The following is an 18,102-nucleotide window of genomic DNA, read 5'->3' as shown; positions in this document are numbered from 1 at the left end:
TTCAGCCAGGAGGTCAGCCAGCTGACTCTTGGAGTCACCCTTGTAGGCTGGGATGCAGGGAGCAGGTCCAGTCTTCCATCTCAGAGAGCAGGGCAGGCCTCAAGCAGCAGGGCAGTCCTCTGGGGAACAAAGCAGTCCTCAAGCAGTAGGTTAGTGCTTGGGAAGGAAAAAGGAAGTTTGTCTTTTGTAATGTCTGTAGTTACAGGAGTGTACTCCAAAGTTGTCCAGGAGACCCAATACCTGGTCCCAGCCTTTGTTTGTGGGGGGAACACCCTGTCCTGTCCCCACATCTGTGTCTGAAAAGAACTTTCATTCCCCTGTCAAGGCTCCACACTGTCTAGGGTGACAATAGGCTGGTGTCAGTGCCTTTAGTGTGTACATGAGGCAAGTATTTTGAAGTGCAAGTGGGACAGGGCACAGCTCCACCCCCAGCCATCCTGACAAGAGGGCCCATCCTGCATACATCTAGTCCCCTTTGTTTTATTCTCTAGCAGAATAACACAAACCCCAAGAGCTGAGCCATTTACTGTGATGTGAGACAGGATATTGGCAGAATGCACAAGTGGTTAGGACCAGAAAATGTCAAGTTTCCAAAAGTGGCATTTTCAGAATTGTGACTTAAACTTGGCTTTAGCATTAAAGAAGATTTTAAATTACAAATCATTTGAATATAAACATGACATCTCACATCTCTACCTGCTGTTATCACTCATTAAATGTATTAAGATATCCCAATGTTTTTCAATTGGAGAGCTAGACTTTGAAGCAGTGAAAAATGATTGTCGGAGTTTTTTACTACCAGGACAAGTAAACCTTGAACCCACATGTCCTACGTTTTGAATACAGTGCTCCCTGTGCCATGGGCTCCACCATTAGTGGTGGCTTATATGTATTCAAAAGGGAAGTTTAGGCCTGCCAAAAGGTTTATTTTGCCAAGTCACATTAAAACTGCTGCTGTTGGAGGTCTATCGATAAATCAATCAATTAGCATTTATAAAGTGGGGCAAATCACCTGTGAGGTTCTCAAGGGACTTGAGTTGCTAGCTACTTTGCGGTGCTCTGTACATTGAAACAACCATGTCTTGAGTCCTTTTCTGAATTCCTGAACCAGTGAAGCGTTTCAGAGGTGCCAAGCTTTGGTCATCAGGTGAAAGGAGGAGCATGCTGTGCTGCTGGATTGGCGGAATCGGGGGTGTCTGCAAGGGCAAGGGAGGCGGATTGCAGGTGTCTGGTCGGATGATGGAAGGTCATTTGTTTGCTGATGTGTGCTGGTCCTTCGTAGTGCAGGGCTTTGTATGCGTTGTTCAGCATCTTGAACTGGCATCTCTTATGAATCGGAAGCCAATGGAGCTTCTTGAGGTGCCGGGGAATGTGAGTGCAACTGCAGAGGTTAAGGATGAGTCTTGCCGTTGAGTAAGGGCTCTCGGAGAATTAGCTAGCTGTATGTCTGCCCAATTTGGATGGGCAGACATTTAGCTGCTTTTTATTGCCCGTCACAGTCAGGAAAACCCTGGCAGTAAAAAATGCCCCCCTTGCCATGAGAGATGACTCCCATGGTGAGGGGTGTATTGGATTTTATTTTTTAAAATTTTCTAAAACAAAACCCAAATAAAACAAGCATTCGCAAAGTTAATGTTTCCTGGTTATGCAAGAGCTACTGCCTTTGCCAATGTGTTTTAGCCATATTGTGCACCAACGTAGCTTCTGTTCAGCATGTCTAAAAGCTAGTGGCGTAGAGCAGCGTGGCGTGGTGTGGCGTGTCTTAGAGTGGAATGGCAAATAGTGGAGTAGAGTGTTGTAGAGAAGGATGGAAGCTAGTGTTGTGTATTGGAGTGGCATAGTGTGGAATTGCGTAGAGTGGCATACACTAGAGTGGCCTAAATTAGAGTGGACTGGTGTAGAGTGCAATAGTGCAGAGTATTGTGGAGACAGTGGCGTAGAGTGTAGTGGCATTGAATTCAGCGGTGTACAATGCAGTGGCGTACACTACAGTGCCATAGATTAGAGTGGTGCATAGTAGAGTGGAGTGGCGCAGAGCTGAGTGGCACAGAGTGGAGTGGCATAGACTAGAGTGGCACAAAGTAGATGTGAGAAAGTAGCCTCTTTCTAGCCTTGTTACCCCCACTTTTGGCCTGTTTGTGAGTGTATGTCAGGGTGTTTTCACTGTCTCACTGGGATCCTGCTAGCCAGGGCCCAGTGCTCATAGTGAAAACCCTATGTTTTCAGTATGTTTGTTATGTGTCACTGGGACCCTGCTAGTCAGGACCCCAGTGCTCATAAGTTTGTGGCCTATATGTATGTGTTCCCTGTGTGGTGCCTAACTGTCTCACTGAGGCTCTGCTAACCAGAACCTCAGTGGTTATGCTCTCTCATTTATTTCAAATTGTCACTAACAGGCTAGTGACCATTTTTACCAATTTACATTGGCTTACTGGAACACCCTTATAATTCCCTAGTATATGGTACTGAGGTACCCAGGGTATTGGGGTTCCAGGAGATCCCTATGGGCTGCAGCATTTCTTTTGCCACCCATAGGGAGCTCTGACAATTCTTACACAGGCCTGCCACTGCAGCCTGAGTGAAATAACTTCCACGTTATTTCACAGCCATTTTACACTGCACTTAAGTAACTTATAAGTCACCTATACGTCTAACCTTTACCTGGTAAAGGTTAGGTGCAAAGTTACTTAGTGTGAGGGCACCCTGGCACTAGCCAAGGTGCCCCCACATTGTTCAGAGCCAATTCCCTGAACTTTGTGAGTGCGGGGACACCATTACACGCGTGCACTACATATAGGTCACTACCTATAGGTAGCTTCACAATGGTAACTCCGAATATGGCCATGTAACATGTCTATGATCATGGAATTGCCCCCTCTATGCCATCCTGGCATAGTTGGCACAATCCCATGATCCCAGTGGTCTGTAGCACAGACCCTGGTACTGCCAAACTGCCCTTCCTGGGGTTTCACTGCAGCTGCTGCTGCTGCCAACCCCTCAGACAGGCATCTGCCCTCCTGGGGTCCAGCCAGGCCTGGCCCAGGATGGCAGAACAAAGAACTTCCTCTGAGAGAGGGTGTGACACCCTCTCCCTTTGGAAAATGGTGTGAAGGCAGGGGAGGAGTAGCCTCCCCCAGCCTCTGGAAATGCTTTGTTGGGCACAGAGGTGTCCAATTCTGCATAAGCCAGTCTACACCGGTTCAGGGGACCCCTTAGCCCTGCTCTGGCGCGAAACTGGACAAAGGAAAGAGGAGTGACCACTCCCCTGACCTGCACCTCCCCTGGGAGGTGTCCAGAGCTCCTCCAGTGTGCTCCAGACCTCTGCCATCTTGGAAACAGAGGTGCTGCTGGCACACTGGACTGCTCTGAGTGGCCAGTGACACCAGGTGACGTCAGAGACTCCTTCTGATAGGCTCCTTCAGGTGTTGCTAGCCTATCCTCTCTCCTAGGTAGCCAAACCCTCTTTTCTGGCTATTTAGGGTCTCTGTCTCTGGGGAAACTTTAGATAACGAATGCAAGAGCTCATCCGAGTTCCTCTGCATCTCTCTCTTCACCTTCTGATAAGGAAACGACTGCTGACCGCGCTGGAAGCCTGCAAACCTGCAACATAGTAGCAAAGACGACTACTTCAACTCTGTAACGCTGATCCTGCCGCCTTCTTGACTGTTTTCCTGCTTGTGCATGCTGTGGGGGTAGTCTGCCTCCTCTCTGCACCAGAAGCTCCGAAGAAATCTCCCGTGGGTCGACGGAATCTTCCCCCTGCAACCGCAGGCACCAAAAAGCTGCATTACCGGTCCCTTGGGTCTCCTCTCAGCACGACGAGCGAGGTCCCTCGAATCCAGCGACTCTGTCCAAGTAACCCCCACAGGCCATTGACTCTTCAGTCCAAGTTTGGTGGAGGTAAGTCCTTGCCTCACCTCGCTGGGCTGCATTGCTGGGAACCGCGACTTTGCAGCTACTCCGGCCCCTGTGCACTTCCGGCGGAAATCCTTTGTGCACAGCCAAGCCTGGGTCCACGGCACTCTAACCTGCATTGCACGACTTTCTAAGTTGGTCTCCGGCGACGTGGGACTCCTTTGTGCAACTTCGGCGAGCACTGTTTCACGCATCCTTGTAGTGCCTGTTTCTGGCACTTCTCCGGGTGCTACCTGCTTCAGTTAGGGCTCTTTGTCTTGCTCGACGTCCCCTCTCTCTTCAGGTCCAATTTGCGACCTCCTGGTCCCTCCTGGGCCCCAGCAGCGTCCAAAAACGCAAAAACACACGATTTGTGACTAGCAAGGCTTGTTGGCATCCTTTCGGCGGGAAAGCACTTCTGCACGACTCTCCAAGGCGAGAGGGATCCGTCCACCAAAGGGGAAGTCTCTAGCCCTTTTCGTTCCTGCAGAAACCTCAGCTTCTTCTGTCCAGTAGAAGCTTCTTTGCACCCGCAGCTGGCATTTCCTGGGCATCTGCCCATCTCCGACTTGCTTGTGACTTTTGGACTTGGTCCCCTTGTTCCACAGGTACCCTAGATTGGAAATCCACAGTTGTTGCATTGCTGGTTTGTGTCTTTCCTGCATTATTCCTCTAACACGACTTCTTTGTCCTTAGGGGAACTTTAGTGCACTTTGCACTCACTTTTCAGGGTCTTGGGGAGGGTTATTTTTCTAACTCTCACTATTTTCTAATAGTCCCAGCGACCCTCTACAAGGTCACATAGGTTTGGGGTCCATTCGTGGTTCGCATTCCACTTTTGGAGTATATGGTTTGTGTTGCCCCTATCCCTATGTTTCCCCATTGCATCCTATTGTAACTATACATTGTTTGCACTGTTTTCTAAGACTATACTGCATATTTTTGCTATTGTGTATATATATCTTGTGTATATTTCCTGTCCTCTCACTGAGGGTACACTCTAAGATACTTTGGCATATTGTCATAAAAATAAAGTACCTTTATTTTTAGTATAACTGTGTATTGTGTTTTCTTATGATATTGTGCATATGACACTAAGTGGTACTGTAGTAGCTTCACACGTCTCCTAGTTCAGCCTAAGCTGCTCTGCTAAGCTACCATTATCTATCAGCCTAAGCTGCTAGACACCCTATACACTAATAAGGGATAACTGGGCCTGGTGCAAGGTGCAAGTACCCCTTGGTACTCACTACAAGCCAGTCCAGCCTCCTACAGTAGAGTAGCATGGTGTAGAGTGTGTTGTGCAGAGTGGAGTGGCATAGAGCTGAGTGATGCAGAGGGCAGTGGCTCAGAGCAGAGTCAAGGGGCATTAAGCGCAGAGTAGAGTTAAGTGTCATAGAGTGCAGTGGTGTAGACTGGGGCACATTAGAGTAACATAGAGTGGTGCAGAGTACAGTATAGTGCTGTAGTGTGCAGTGGCACACAGTGCAGTAGCATAAAGTGGAGTAGTGCATAGTAGAGAGGCGGAGAGTTCAGTAGCAGAGAGTGCAGTGTTGTAGAGTAGAGTGTCAGAGTGCAGTGGTGTTGAGTGGAGTAGAGTGCTGTAGAGTACAGTGACGTAGAGTGCTGTGACGTAGAGTGCAGTTGTGCAGAGTGGATTGGCATAGAGTGCAGTGGTGAAGAGTAGAGTGGTATAGGGTGCAGGGGTGCAGAGTAGATTAGAGCGGTGTATAGTGGATTGCAGAGCATGGATTTGAGTGTTATAAAATAAAGTGTGTTGGCATAGAGTGTATTGGTACATAGTGCAGTGGCATAAAGTGCATTGTTGCAGAAGCGCGTAGAGTGGCTTAGAGTGGAGTAGTGCAGACTAGAGTGGTGGAGAGTTCAGTGGCAGAGAGTGCAGTGTTGTAGAGTGCCGTAGAGTACAGTGATGTAGAGTGCTGTGGTGTAGAGTGCAATGGCATAGAGTGAAGTGACGAAGAGTAGAGTGGCGTAGGGTGCAGAGTACACTAGAGTGGTGTACAGTGGATTGAGGTAGAGTGCAGGAGCATAGATTTGAGTGCTTCAGAGTAAAGTGCGTTGGCATGGAGTGTATTGGTAAAGAGTGCAGTGGCATGGAGGGCATTATTGCAGAGTGGCGTAGAGTAGAGTGGCATAGAATGGAGCTGTGCAGAGTAGATTGGTGTGGCCTAGACTGGAGGGGTGTATACCTAAGTGGCGAAGAGTGCAGTGATACAGAATAGAGTGGCAAAGACTGCATTGCCATAGAGTAGAGTGGTACAGTGTAGCATAGAGAGGCGTAGCATGAAGTGGGGTAGAGTGGAGCGGTTCAGACTGCAGTGGCATTGAGTGGTGCAGAGTAGAGTGTAGCCGTGTGGAGTGGTGCAGAATAGAGTGGAGTGGTGCAGAGTGAAGTATTCATGACGTGGTAGCACACTGCCATTACAGACAACACATTTCCAATTGAAATGACCATTACATTTGCACAGACACAGATTTTTACTAACTATACAGTGCACTGATGAAATTGTGTGGCAATTGCATCAGCTAGTGTAATGATTTGTTTTGATGATATCAAAGTATTTGTTTTCAACATACTTCAGAAATAACAAAAAATGTGCTTCATTTGTGTTCGTAATTCTGATATATTCTCAAATACCGACAGTTTATTTAAATGTTGTTGTGTGCTAGAAAATAACTATTTCCTACACCCAGTATCCAGTAAAATTGTCATATAAATCCTCTCACTTTGAAGTCACAGAACGAAAAGTAAACAATTGCCCTCGGAAGACAGCGCCTGACATTTGGCCTCGGTTTACGAATGCACAACAAATGAGACAAGATATGAACAAGATTTATGCATGTTTACAGAGAGGCAGCACTCGAAAGAACACTGTACATACTGTCTGGGCAAGGGAAGGTACGAATGACCTAAAACAAATAAAGCCAGCAAATGGAAAGCAAGAAAATGTGAGTTACAAACCACAGAGCCAATGGCAAGCAACGGGAGGAATGCATTCCTAGGTCAGCTTTCTGAATGTCCCCAAGATGTCTGTAGCAAATCCAACAGCTGCGCTGTGGGGTAGGGTGCAACTTAAAAACTTTGAAAGCTTTGCTGTATGCGCCATCATGTATAACTGAGCCATATGACAAGGCTCCAATGGATTCACGGAAACCACCTGGACGGTGTTCCTGTGAATGCCTGAAATGTCCGTCAGACTGTTGGACATTTCATTATTTTGAAGTTGGGGCCTCTGCAGGGAGACAGATTATATCACTAGCCTGGCTGATGAAGGGTGATACCCTGAAACCTGTCTCAGGATGCGTGTTTCTGGTCCAGGGAGGACCCAGCCTGGCAGTTCGGGCTGGACTGTTCCCATGGGAAACAGGGTCTAGACTGATTCGCATATGGCTGGGTCCAAACTGGAATGGAATGGCAAGCAAAAAAACTGATGGATTAAACCCAAATATGTGACTGGAGGTGAATATTTGATTTTTTCAGCATTCCGTCCATCATCTGTTGTTTTTGCTTTTGTCGCCCTACGTAGGAATGGAATGCCCAGTTGTGGGTCCCGTGCTTGCTATGCCACCAGATTCAAGCTAGCCTGGCTGATGAAATGGGATATCCTGAAACTGGTTCCAGGATGCTTGTTTCTGGTCTAGGGAGGACCTGGTCTGGCAGTTCAGGCTGGACTGTTCTCCTGGGGAATAGGGTCAAGACTGATTTGCATATGGCTGGGTCCAAACAAGGCTTGGCAAGCAAACTTCTGATGGATTAAACCCAGATCTGTGACTGGGGGTTAATGTTTTATTTGTTCTGCATTCTGTCAATCATCTGTTGTTTTTGCATTTGTCACCCTAAGTGGGAAGGGTATGCCCAGATGTGGGTTCCGTGTTTGCTATGCCACCAGATTCAAGCTAGCCTGGCTGATGAAGGGTGATACCCTGAAACCGGTCTCAGGATGATTGTTTCTGGTCCAGGGAGGACCTGGTCTGGCAGTTCGGGCTGGACTGTTCTCCTGGGGAACAGGGTCAAGACTGATTTGCATATGGCTGGGTCCAAACTTGAATGGCATGGCAAGCAAAAAAACTGATGGGTTAAACCCAGATCTGTGATTGGGGGTGAGTGTTTGATTTGTTCTGCATTCTGTCCATCATCTGTTGTTTTTTAGTATATTACTCAGTCACCCTGGTGGAGAATGGCCCAACCGCTTAATTAGAAATCAGGACCATAGTCAGGCAGAGGACCAACAGCAGGTTCCTGTCCAGGTCCAGTTGCCACTGGTCACCCAGGTACTTTGCAGAAAAGACTTCTTGTTGTGTCGCTTAGCTTGAACAGGAAGCCTTATGGCCTTGAAGTCCACTTCCTTGCCCTGGGTACAGGAGGTAGCTGAGCCAGTCCTTAAGGGCTCTTCTCAGGTCACAGACTGCAGGTCCAGTCCTCTTCTGATCTTCCGCAGGTCCAGGAAGTATTCTGAAGTGAGCGCCTGGAGGTGCCTGACGCTAGCCAGTGGGTGGCTGTGACTCCTAGATAGGCCCTAACCACTGAAGTGAAAGTCCCAGGGCCAACCTACCTATTCTGGGCATTTTCAAGAAGGTGAAAGACTTTGACAACAATAAATTTGGGCTTTAAGGGGTGGGTGGGTGTATAGAGTGTACCATGGTAATCCTAGTGCCCTCCAACATCTGACACTAAAACTAAGGTTGAGGGGGCAACTGTAACATCAGTAAACTTAGAGACAGGCATCTGGCAGGACAAAAGCAGAGCCCTGAAGTAACCAGGCAGTGGATTCACAAGAAGTGTCTTGGTATCCTGTTCTCTCCCTATTCAAGTGTTCCCCAAAGGTTATATGTAAACCCAGGGACACACGTCTAATAGGACAAAAGCGGAGTCCTTCAGCAACCGGCCGTAGTTCCACAAGAATTGTCTTGGTATCCTATTCCCTCCCCATTCAAGTATGCCAAAGAGGTTACATGTAAACCTAGGGACATAAGTCTGATATGACAAAAGTGGAGTCCTTCAGCGACCGGGCCATGGATCCACAAAAATTGTCACCTTTGAAATGCATCCCAAGTGTTGTACGTGGACCCAGCACACCTGGTAAGCAGCATTGGATACTTAAGCTGGCTTTGACTCCGTGGTGTCAAAACGAATGCCCACAGCCCCCTCCCTGCATATTCGGCAGAGTTCAATGGAGTCATCTCTGCCCATTCAGCTCAGCCTGTGTGCTCCTAGGAGGCTTTTCACGCCTATTCACACAATATCAGTGCTAATTGCTGGCTAGGAGAAACTAGAGAGCCAATGCAAATTAGCATCCAGAACTTCAGACAGGGAAAAGAGAACTTTCTTACGTTACTTTTCCTTAATACTTACTAAGCTGATTTCACCATTGGATTGGAATTTTATTAACGTAGCTGTTCAGTAATTTTTCTAGCTTCTAATTGGTCCCATTTGTGAGTTACAGTATTAGAATTTTAATGTGCACTCTGGTTCTCTAGAAACACAGCTTAGTCTGCCACAGGGAAAATAGTTTTTAGGTAATAGTGAACAAAAGTCAACAAAACAGCATGTCAATATTAAACTCCTACATATCCTACTTTGAAATACCATGAACCCTGCCTTGCGGCTACAAGGCCTACATAGGGGTGACTTAATAATATTTAAAACTGAGGTTTTTACCTTTTAAAAGGAATCATTTTGATAGGTCGAACTGCGGTTTTTACACTGCGATGATCAGGCTACAATTGTAGGATGAGACTATGTTTTCTCCATCACAGTGGCGGATTGCACAATAGGTGCTGCACTCCCTTAGCCATATTTAACTTCCAGGCCGGGTACATTTTGTATCATGTAATAGGACCTTTCAGGCAAGGTAAGTAGATCAATTGGGTATAAGCAAATGTTACCATGTCAAAAAGGGGAGCACAGGGACTTTACTACTAGTTAACGTGGGTAAACTGCACAGAGTTCTACAGTCAGCAAACACAGATGGGAGAAAAATCTGGGGGTACGCCATGAAAAAGTTGATAACTTCCTACAGAGGCCTATTTCAATTACATGAATAAACAAGCATTTGCAATGCAACAAGTCTCGCATTTCAGTGAGTTAGAGCTATTAGCATTGTAAACGCCTAACCGGACATTAAATGGAAAAGAAAAAAATATATATATCGCGCAGCAAAATAAAGAGAAAACGTAGTCCAGAAACCATACGGAAAACATGGAGCCTCGTATGTTGCCAGTAGTTGGTCGGTGCACTCGAGGAGGGCTAAGCACCAGAAAAGGCATGACGTATGCATGCCTTTCACTAATGAAAGCAAGCGGATTTTAGAAGGCAAGCCCACGAACCAATGTAAGGGACTGATGTAACATGGGCGCGGTTAGAAGCCCAAAAAGAGATTTTAACAGGGGACGGAGCGCTTTGCACTCGCCCCTAAAAAGCAGGTGTTCCGAGCATCTTCTGGAGCCGAGATGTGTCCCCAGAATTGCTTTTATAACTTAGAAGCTGTAAGCCACCAGCACTCATGCTAACATTGAAAGAATGTAGACCATTGGCACATTGAAACCTCCTTTAAAGACTAGAAAGCATTTTAGGGCCAGTAACGACTGGTATAGATCTTCCGATGCACCATTCCAATGTCTGTCCTTCTGTTTCATCCTGTTTATGTTAAAAGATTCTTTCTCAGTAGCTGGAATGTTCTAATAGCATTAAAGCCCTTCTGCCCTATGCTACACAAGTTGCTGAAGGCCCTTGTCACACCTCCTCGGGGCTTTTAACAACTGGTATAGCCCCTGGAAGTCAGTATATGAAGAATAATAGATGAGTAGCAGTGGATATGGGGGATGCTTTTCGCCGAGGGGTTCTGTGTGGCATCAAAGAGACAACGTGAGGGAAGCCTGAACAGGGACGTAGCTTGGTCAGTAAGGTTCGGGGTGTGAACTTCAGATTTCCCAAAGTTAGTGCTGGCATACCTTGTGAAAATACATTATATGAGAAGCAGGGATGACGGGCACTTATATTGTTAGGACTACTTAAAACACAATATTTTTCAAACAAAGTAACATTTTTAAGACTTTTAAAGCAGAGCCAAGAGAGCGAGTGTGTGTACGTGTTTTTGTCTGTGTGTATGTAATAATCCCAGGTGAAATCCAGCAGACACCTCACCATACCCGACTGAAAGCACCTGTACCCAACTATTTACTACAGAATACATTCTTTAGGGGGGCGTAACACCCCAAACACCCATTCTGAAGCTACGCCCCTGACCTTGAGTTGTCCATGATGGTACTCAGGCACCTAAGGGCCTTTAACAACAAGTGTAGCCTTGGGTGGAAGGGCTCTATTGCTAATGAAACATTCCAACCACTGAGGGAAGAATCTCATAACAAAGACAGTAAAAAAAAATACCAATGCAGAATAAGCCCATCATTTGTACCCACATATCATTTAATGTTATGAACGGTCCTCAAAATCTGCCCCTGGTTTAATCTGGTATGAATAATGTGGGCGCCATACATAACATGGACTCTCTTCTCTGTACCAAATGAAAAAAACTAATTAAGCTGGCCTCAAGCGCAAATCCTCTACCTCCCTCTATGCCACCCCACGCCACCCCTTCTCGAAGCTGTGACCTCTGCCCTCCATCAGATGAAAGGGCCAGCAGTGCAGCTGCACTGACCGCCTCTCAAGGAGCCTGGGGTCCTTTATGATGAACCAACAGAGGGTCACAACTTTTGTTGGCCATTGTTGCTGCTTCACAGCAGGGTGTAATCAGAATTAGAATCTGGTGTCCACACTGGTGGCTCTCAGCAAGAGCTGTGGGCTCGCTGTCCCCTAGGAAATCTGCACATTAGTAGCATACCCAGGGAGTTTGAGGGGGCGGGGGACGGTGTTACCCTCAAAGTCTATCAGGTAATGTGTCCAAGAAACAAGATTGAAACAGCAACACTCATGGATTTTTACGCATCCCCAGATTTACCAACCGTGGTAAACCTGCGGATGCACCAAAATCCTACGTCACCTCCGGAGAAGCGCAACGCAGAGAAATATCTTCATTTCTCCTTCTTTTTGTTCCTATGGGTGCTGCATTTAGCAGCATGCATAGAGAGAGAAGAAAGCCTCACTGGATTGTTTATGTGCAGGAAGGTGCTCCTTTCTCTGCAAAAACAATCCTGCAGGCAAAGCAGGCACCTTTGAACCCTGGTGCAAAGGTGCCTGCGTTGGCCCTAGGCAGCCCATTGTGTGCCAACGCATGAGGAAAGGACACAAATGCGCCATATTTCTTAAATACTGCGCATTTCTGCCCTTTCCAAGTGACGCAGCGCAGGAAGGTGACTTGCTGCGCTGCTCTGCACCACTTATTTGTAAATGTGGCCTAAATTTGGATTTTAAACGATTGGTGCAGAAAAGCATTTCAATATTAAGTGCCTGCTGCTCCCCTGCTTAGCTGCCAAATGCTTTACGCAGTAAGCACACTGCTACTGATAAATATAATCTCTTTTTCAAAAACTGAAAAGTGTAGAGTTGGTAAATTGTAAAATAACAATAATCTGAGAAGTCTCCTGACCACTTATCCTACTCCATGTTTTACAGCTTGTGGACACCTCGTACAGCAGGGCAATGGAAGAGGAGCGCCTTGCGAAAATTGATAGAAAAAAGCTTAACGCTAGCCAGGCTGTTGATGCTGATTACGCAGGAGCTGTATACTATGACCGAGGACACCTCAACCCAACTTCACACCATGTGGCTGGACCCGCCTCCAAGTCCACCTGCACCTTAACCAACATTGTGCCACAGGACAGTACACTCAACCAGGGGCCATGGGCCCAATATGAAGATGCCACGATGAAAAAAAACACTACTGGGTGCCAAAAGACTTACGCCATTGTAGGCGTCATCCCTGGGAAGAAGACCATATCGAGTAGGCGGGTTAATGTCCCCAGCAAGATGTGGGCTGCAGCCTGCTGTATTACCACAACAAGGGGGGTGAAGTCCTGGGCCGTGATTGCTAACAATACCAAGACAGGGATAGTAAAGTCAATCACTGTAAAGGAATTGCAGGAAGAAATAGGAAATTACACAAAGCGAGGTGTCCATTTGTTCCATGAGGAATGCCCCGAATACTGTGAGCCTGAAGATGAAAATAGCCTGTGGCCAGTGGATGCTAGTCACATCCCTTCAGAGTTATAGTGGCTTAGATGTACCCTTCCATCCTTCATCCCAGTGTAGCTTCTCCCTCTTGGTTGGAACATTCCACCCCAGATAGGTGAAGCACTATAAATATATACAGGTCTCATGCAAAGGGCTATACCATTCTGGGCATTAGACATTTAGGAGCATAGTTATAAGAGGAGTTGCGTTGCTCTTGCAACACGCAAATCCATAATGTGATTTATCAAGCCACGCAAGGCCACCTTCTGTGGCCCTGGTGGTTTGATAAATGTGTAGTAGCGTGAAGCAGCACAAAATGCTGCATAGCATTACTCTCCCCCCAGGAGGCGTTCGTGGGTGTTGCCTGGGTGTTCCCATGCATCCACCCGTGGATTTTGACGCAGTCCTAGATTCACCAAGAGTGGTGGTACACATGGGAATGTGCCAAAATGCTACACCTCCCTGCACAAACACAATCCTTCATACAATGCAGGCAAGGTGCCAGGGTGCCTGCATTGGTGCTAGGCAGCCCGTTGAACGCCAGCGCAGGGGAAATGCGCTATATTCGTCATGCCTGCCCTCTCCCACTCACGGAGCACAGCAAAGAGACTTGCTGCCCTTCGCTGCATGACAGTTTTATAAATATGCCCCACAGCTTTTACGGAGAGCACATAACAACCATTAGAACATTAGAACGCTGGGAGCTCCATTGAAGACAATGTAATGGCTTAAGACAACAATGGCTTTTGCAGACGTGCTCAAACTTGCCAATGCTTGTTTTCTTTCTTTTTCCTTGTTTAGGTTAGAATGCTCTAACTGCATTATAGCCCTTATGCCTCAGGAGATACCACTCGTTAAAGTCCCCTCCCTTTTTATAGGCCCGTGCCTGAGACGTAGGCTTCTAGCTTGTGGAATAGCCCTTTATGACTACTATTGCCCTCGGCCATGGGTTATAATCCTGTAGCATAGCTACTGACTGACAGCTGTAATGCCATGTTAGGTTCCATTAGCTCCTACAGGAATCTATGTGTATGTAAATACACATAGATTCCTCTCATATATGCAAGAGCAGACCTTGCTACCAAGCAATGAAGCATTGTATAACTGGTTACGTTGTGAGTGGGAGTGAGTGTAGGGGGTTAGATGAGAATGGGGGGTGTTGAGGGATCATTATTCTCAGGAAACCGACCCTAGGTTAAACACTCTAAATAAAAGTGTCATTCACTTGTAACTAAAATTCAAATAAAATAAATTTGCTGCATATTACAAATGCCTGTCACTGCTTCAATGAACACGGACAAGGCAAGAATATTTTGAAAAATATTGCATACCTCGGAAAAACACATGAAGAGAATAGGTGCCTTAAGAAATTGACCTGCAGCGTGTAGGTGCATTTGACACATTCACATAACCACTTAAATATCCTTATGTTTTACACCCTTTCCCTGTATCCCAGGTGCTTGATGTTTCCCCATCCACTCACACTTTACCACATTGTTGGGAATTCTTAACCTGGGTGCCCTTCTGTGGGCCTGGCAGTGCCAACCAAATGATTGTGTCTAGTGTAGTGCCCTAGTGTGGGCCTGGGAGTGCCAACCAAATTATTGTGTCTGCTGTGGTGCCCTAGTGTGGGCCTGGGAGTGCAACCAAATGATTGTGTCTGCTGTGCTCCCCTATTGTGGGCCTGGGAGCTCCAACCAAATGACAGTGTCTGCTGTGGTGCCCTCTGTGGGCCTGGCAGTGCCAACCAATTGACTGTGTCTGCTGTGGTGACCTAGTGTGGGCCTAGGAGTTCCAACCAAATGATTGTGTCTGCTGTGATGCCCTATTGTGGGCCTGGGAGCTCCAGCCAAATGACTGTCTGCTGTGGTGACCTAGCGTGGGCCTGAGAGTTCCAACCAAATGATTGTGTCTGCTGTGATGCCCTATTGTGGGCCTGGGAGCTCCAACCAAATGACTGTGTCTGCTGTGGTGACCTAGTGTGGGCCTGGGAGTTCCAACCAAATGATTGAGCCTGCCGTGGTGCCCTATGTGGGCCTGGAAGTGACAACCAAACGATTGAGTCATGTGTTTGTGTTTGGTCGTGTGAGGTTACTAGAGAGTTTGTTCAACTTTTAGTTTAGAACTGGTCCGGGTAGGTTAGTGGCATTAGTTTGTAGTGTGTTTTGTGTACGGAAGGTTGTGCACGACTTTTCCATGTGCCTGGTCAGTTGTCCTTTGCTCAGGGGGCCAAAGTATATGTGCAACACAATCCTGGCACAATGATGATGCATTGTTATGCACATGAGGGTGTGATACATTTACCCTGGTTTTAGCATAATGGTCCAACGGTCCTGGGGTGTTTGTTGCTGTGTGCATGACACTCCTGCTGGTTTAGCGGCAAGTGCCAGCTAGATGGCACTGATGAATGAATGAATCAAATTTTGTAAAGTGAGAACAGCTGCCCGAAAAGCACATCCTAGCGCTGAAAAGACAGGGAGAAAAAACTGAGGATGTTGAGGTGGCTGCGAAAGGGATCTCATGAGCTTTTCTCAAAAGCAGGTTTACAATGGTATCAGGTTGCGATCAACAGTAAATGTGTTCCACAGTTTTCAGCGATGAGAATAGATGCACCCCCATCTTCATAGAGAGGAAGTTTAGTGTCTCAAGAAGGTTAGCATTCAAGGTTGCCAAGGTGACAGAAGGACAGCATGGTTGTAGCAAATCTAGCTGATACCTAGGGCCTTGCTTGAGAAATGCTGTATGGTTGATCACAAGTGCATTAAAATGTATCCTTTTATGCACAGGGAACAAGTGTGGCTCCTTGAGATTGTGGGAAACTGACTGGTACTGAGGAACCTTGAGAATGTGTCTGGCTGCCACCTTTTATACTAGTTGGAGACGTGTGCAGCATATTGAGGAAGACCAAGATACAGAGGATTGGCGAGTCCAATCTAGCGGTAATTAGAGAGCCTACAATAGTTTTGTGGGTGTCAAGAGGAAGAATGTCCAAGATTTTTTTCAGAGAACGTCAAAGAGCAAAACAGGGGCTGCAACAGCTGATATTTAAGGTCTAAAATATACTTAATTATCAAATTTGATAACAGACTCCTAGCCACAGAGGCAGCAGTAGTAACTATACCAAGTTCAGGTGGCCACCATGATTGAGACCAGATGGACTTGAAGAACCAGAGATCAGAATCTCAGATTTTTGGGAGTTCAGTTTGAGACAACTATTTTTCATCTAAAAGGCGTCAACAGTGAGGCAATCTTTAAAAGAGTGCTGCGCCAGCATATGATTGACCTCAATAGAGACAATCAATGGCTTGTCATCCAATAGATGACACCGGGTTTAAGCTCCCGAACTGTTGTGGGATCTCTTTAGCGCCTAGATTGGACACCCTTATTTTAGCATTAGGCCCATTGACTGTGCCTTTTACACTTAGAGACAATTTATTTGTGTTAATATGTTTTAGCAAAGCTTGCTTTTAGCTAGTTGTTTTTATATTATAATCCGGCCCCTCTTTCACGTTACACATCTTATTTGCCATTTCCACATTTTATCAGGCATTTCCACATTTTATGAAATCCAAAATTTGATTTATTAAGCCATGCAAGGCCACTTGTGCCCTCTTCAAAGCTGTCATGTATGGTACCTGATATGCTAACCTGTATTTCCGCTCCAGGAGCCAGTCCCTATTTTGTAGACAAATCAGTGTGTCGTATGTTCTTAGAACCATGTTTGTGTTATTATATAAACAACACATAGGCCTAAGGAGGGCATAAGGCATTCCAGACATGGCCGTCCGGGGATGCACACCTTTCCACAGACAGCTTTGCTGATCCTGGTGCTCACTCTTTAGCTTCCCAGGAGGATGCGATCCTGACAACAAACAGACCACTGCTAGTCTATTCAGGTATGGGTCGGGGACAGGCAGAAGGGTTACAACCACTATGCTCTCAGATCTAGACATAGGGCTTCAGCAGGGATCTCTAGACTTTCTAGAATCATACAAAATGATGGGGTTGTTTATCTGCTTTACCTTGTTTGTAATACAGATGATTGTATTAAGTTTCATCTGCCTTATTATCACAGCTGCTGCTTTATATACTAGGATGCAATTGCTTCAATAAATGCATTGAAATCCAGTTTGTATCTCGTGTCCTTCCTTGGCATGTGTGAGTCACTAAGTAACTGAGTGAAAGGGGCATGATCTGTTTGCACGACTTCTCTGAGGAGTCACAGTGTCAGGTTAGATTGCCACAAATCACACATTCCTTTCTAGAGTGGGTGAGGCACTGCCGGCTAGTCACGAGTTAGGCTGAGAGCTTCCAAAGTGGTGTAGGGATGACTCAGTCTCCCACACCGGGTGGTGCTGCCGCCCTAAACAAGCAGTCTTAGTACCATAATAGGAACCGAATGACAGAGCATGTTTAGCTACTGGGTCTGTATACACATTGAAAAGGGTAGGGCTGAAGCATGAGTGTTGTGCTCTGTTTTTTACAGTGGTAGAAGAGGAAGAGAGAGGATTGAGAGAGACTGATGTACATTTACTGGTAAGGATAGGGTAGACCCAGAGCAACCCTGAGCCGCAAACACCTACATCAGCAAGTCTTTGCAACAAGTGTGGTTGGGACAAAGTAAGGTGGTGGTGCAACGGACATCCAGTATAGCTTTTAGGTGCTCAGATTCCATAAATAAAGCTGTTTCTGCAATATGTTGTTGTCAGAATCCTGATTGTGAGTCATGGAGAAGTCAGTGTATACTACAAGATAACTAGATTGTTGAGTATTGACCAATTTGTCTAACATTTTGCAGGTCGCCAAGAGAAGGGAGACAGAAAGCATATATAGAATAGAGAGAGAGAAGATGGTGATAAGAAGAAAGATACAGGTTAAAAAATAAGGGAGAGGCAGGATGGAGGAAAGGTGAGAAATATGGAGGTGCTATTGAGACAGATGCGAAAGAGACAGACAACAGATTATAAAAGAGGAGGGAGAGAGAAGAAAGGGAGATAAAAAAGAGACAAAGCCAGTGAGAAGATCAGGAGGGATAGGAAATATGAGATATTATAAGG

General features: G+C 46.3%; 1 long non-coding RNA gene across 1 annotated transcript in view; it reads left to right on the top strand.

The window, feature by feature from the left end:
* The window catches only part of LOC138254272 (uncharacterized), a 104,297-nt gene extending 87,124 nt beyond the window's left edge, over positions 1 to 17,173 (top strand). The window contains exon 3 of the long non-coding RNA XR_011196991.1: positions 12,488 to 17,173. This is a non-coding gene — a long non-coding RNA (uncharacterized lncRNA). The remainder of the gene's footprint in view (positions 1 to 12,487) is intronic.
* Positions 17,174 to 18,102: the final 929 nt, after the last annotated feature.

This window comes from Pleurodeles waltl, chromosome 1_1 (genome assembly GCF_031143425.1).
Source record: "Pleurodeles waltl isolate 20211129_DDA chromosome 1_1, aPleWal1.hap1.20221129, whole genome shotgun sequence".
Classification (NCBI taxonomy): Eukaryota; Metazoa; Chordata; class Amphibia; order Caudata; family Salamandridae; genus Pleurodeles; species Pleurodeles waltl.
The sequence above is the reverse complement of the archived record's forward strand: the minus strand, read 5'-3'. Positions and strand labels throughout refer to the sequence as shown.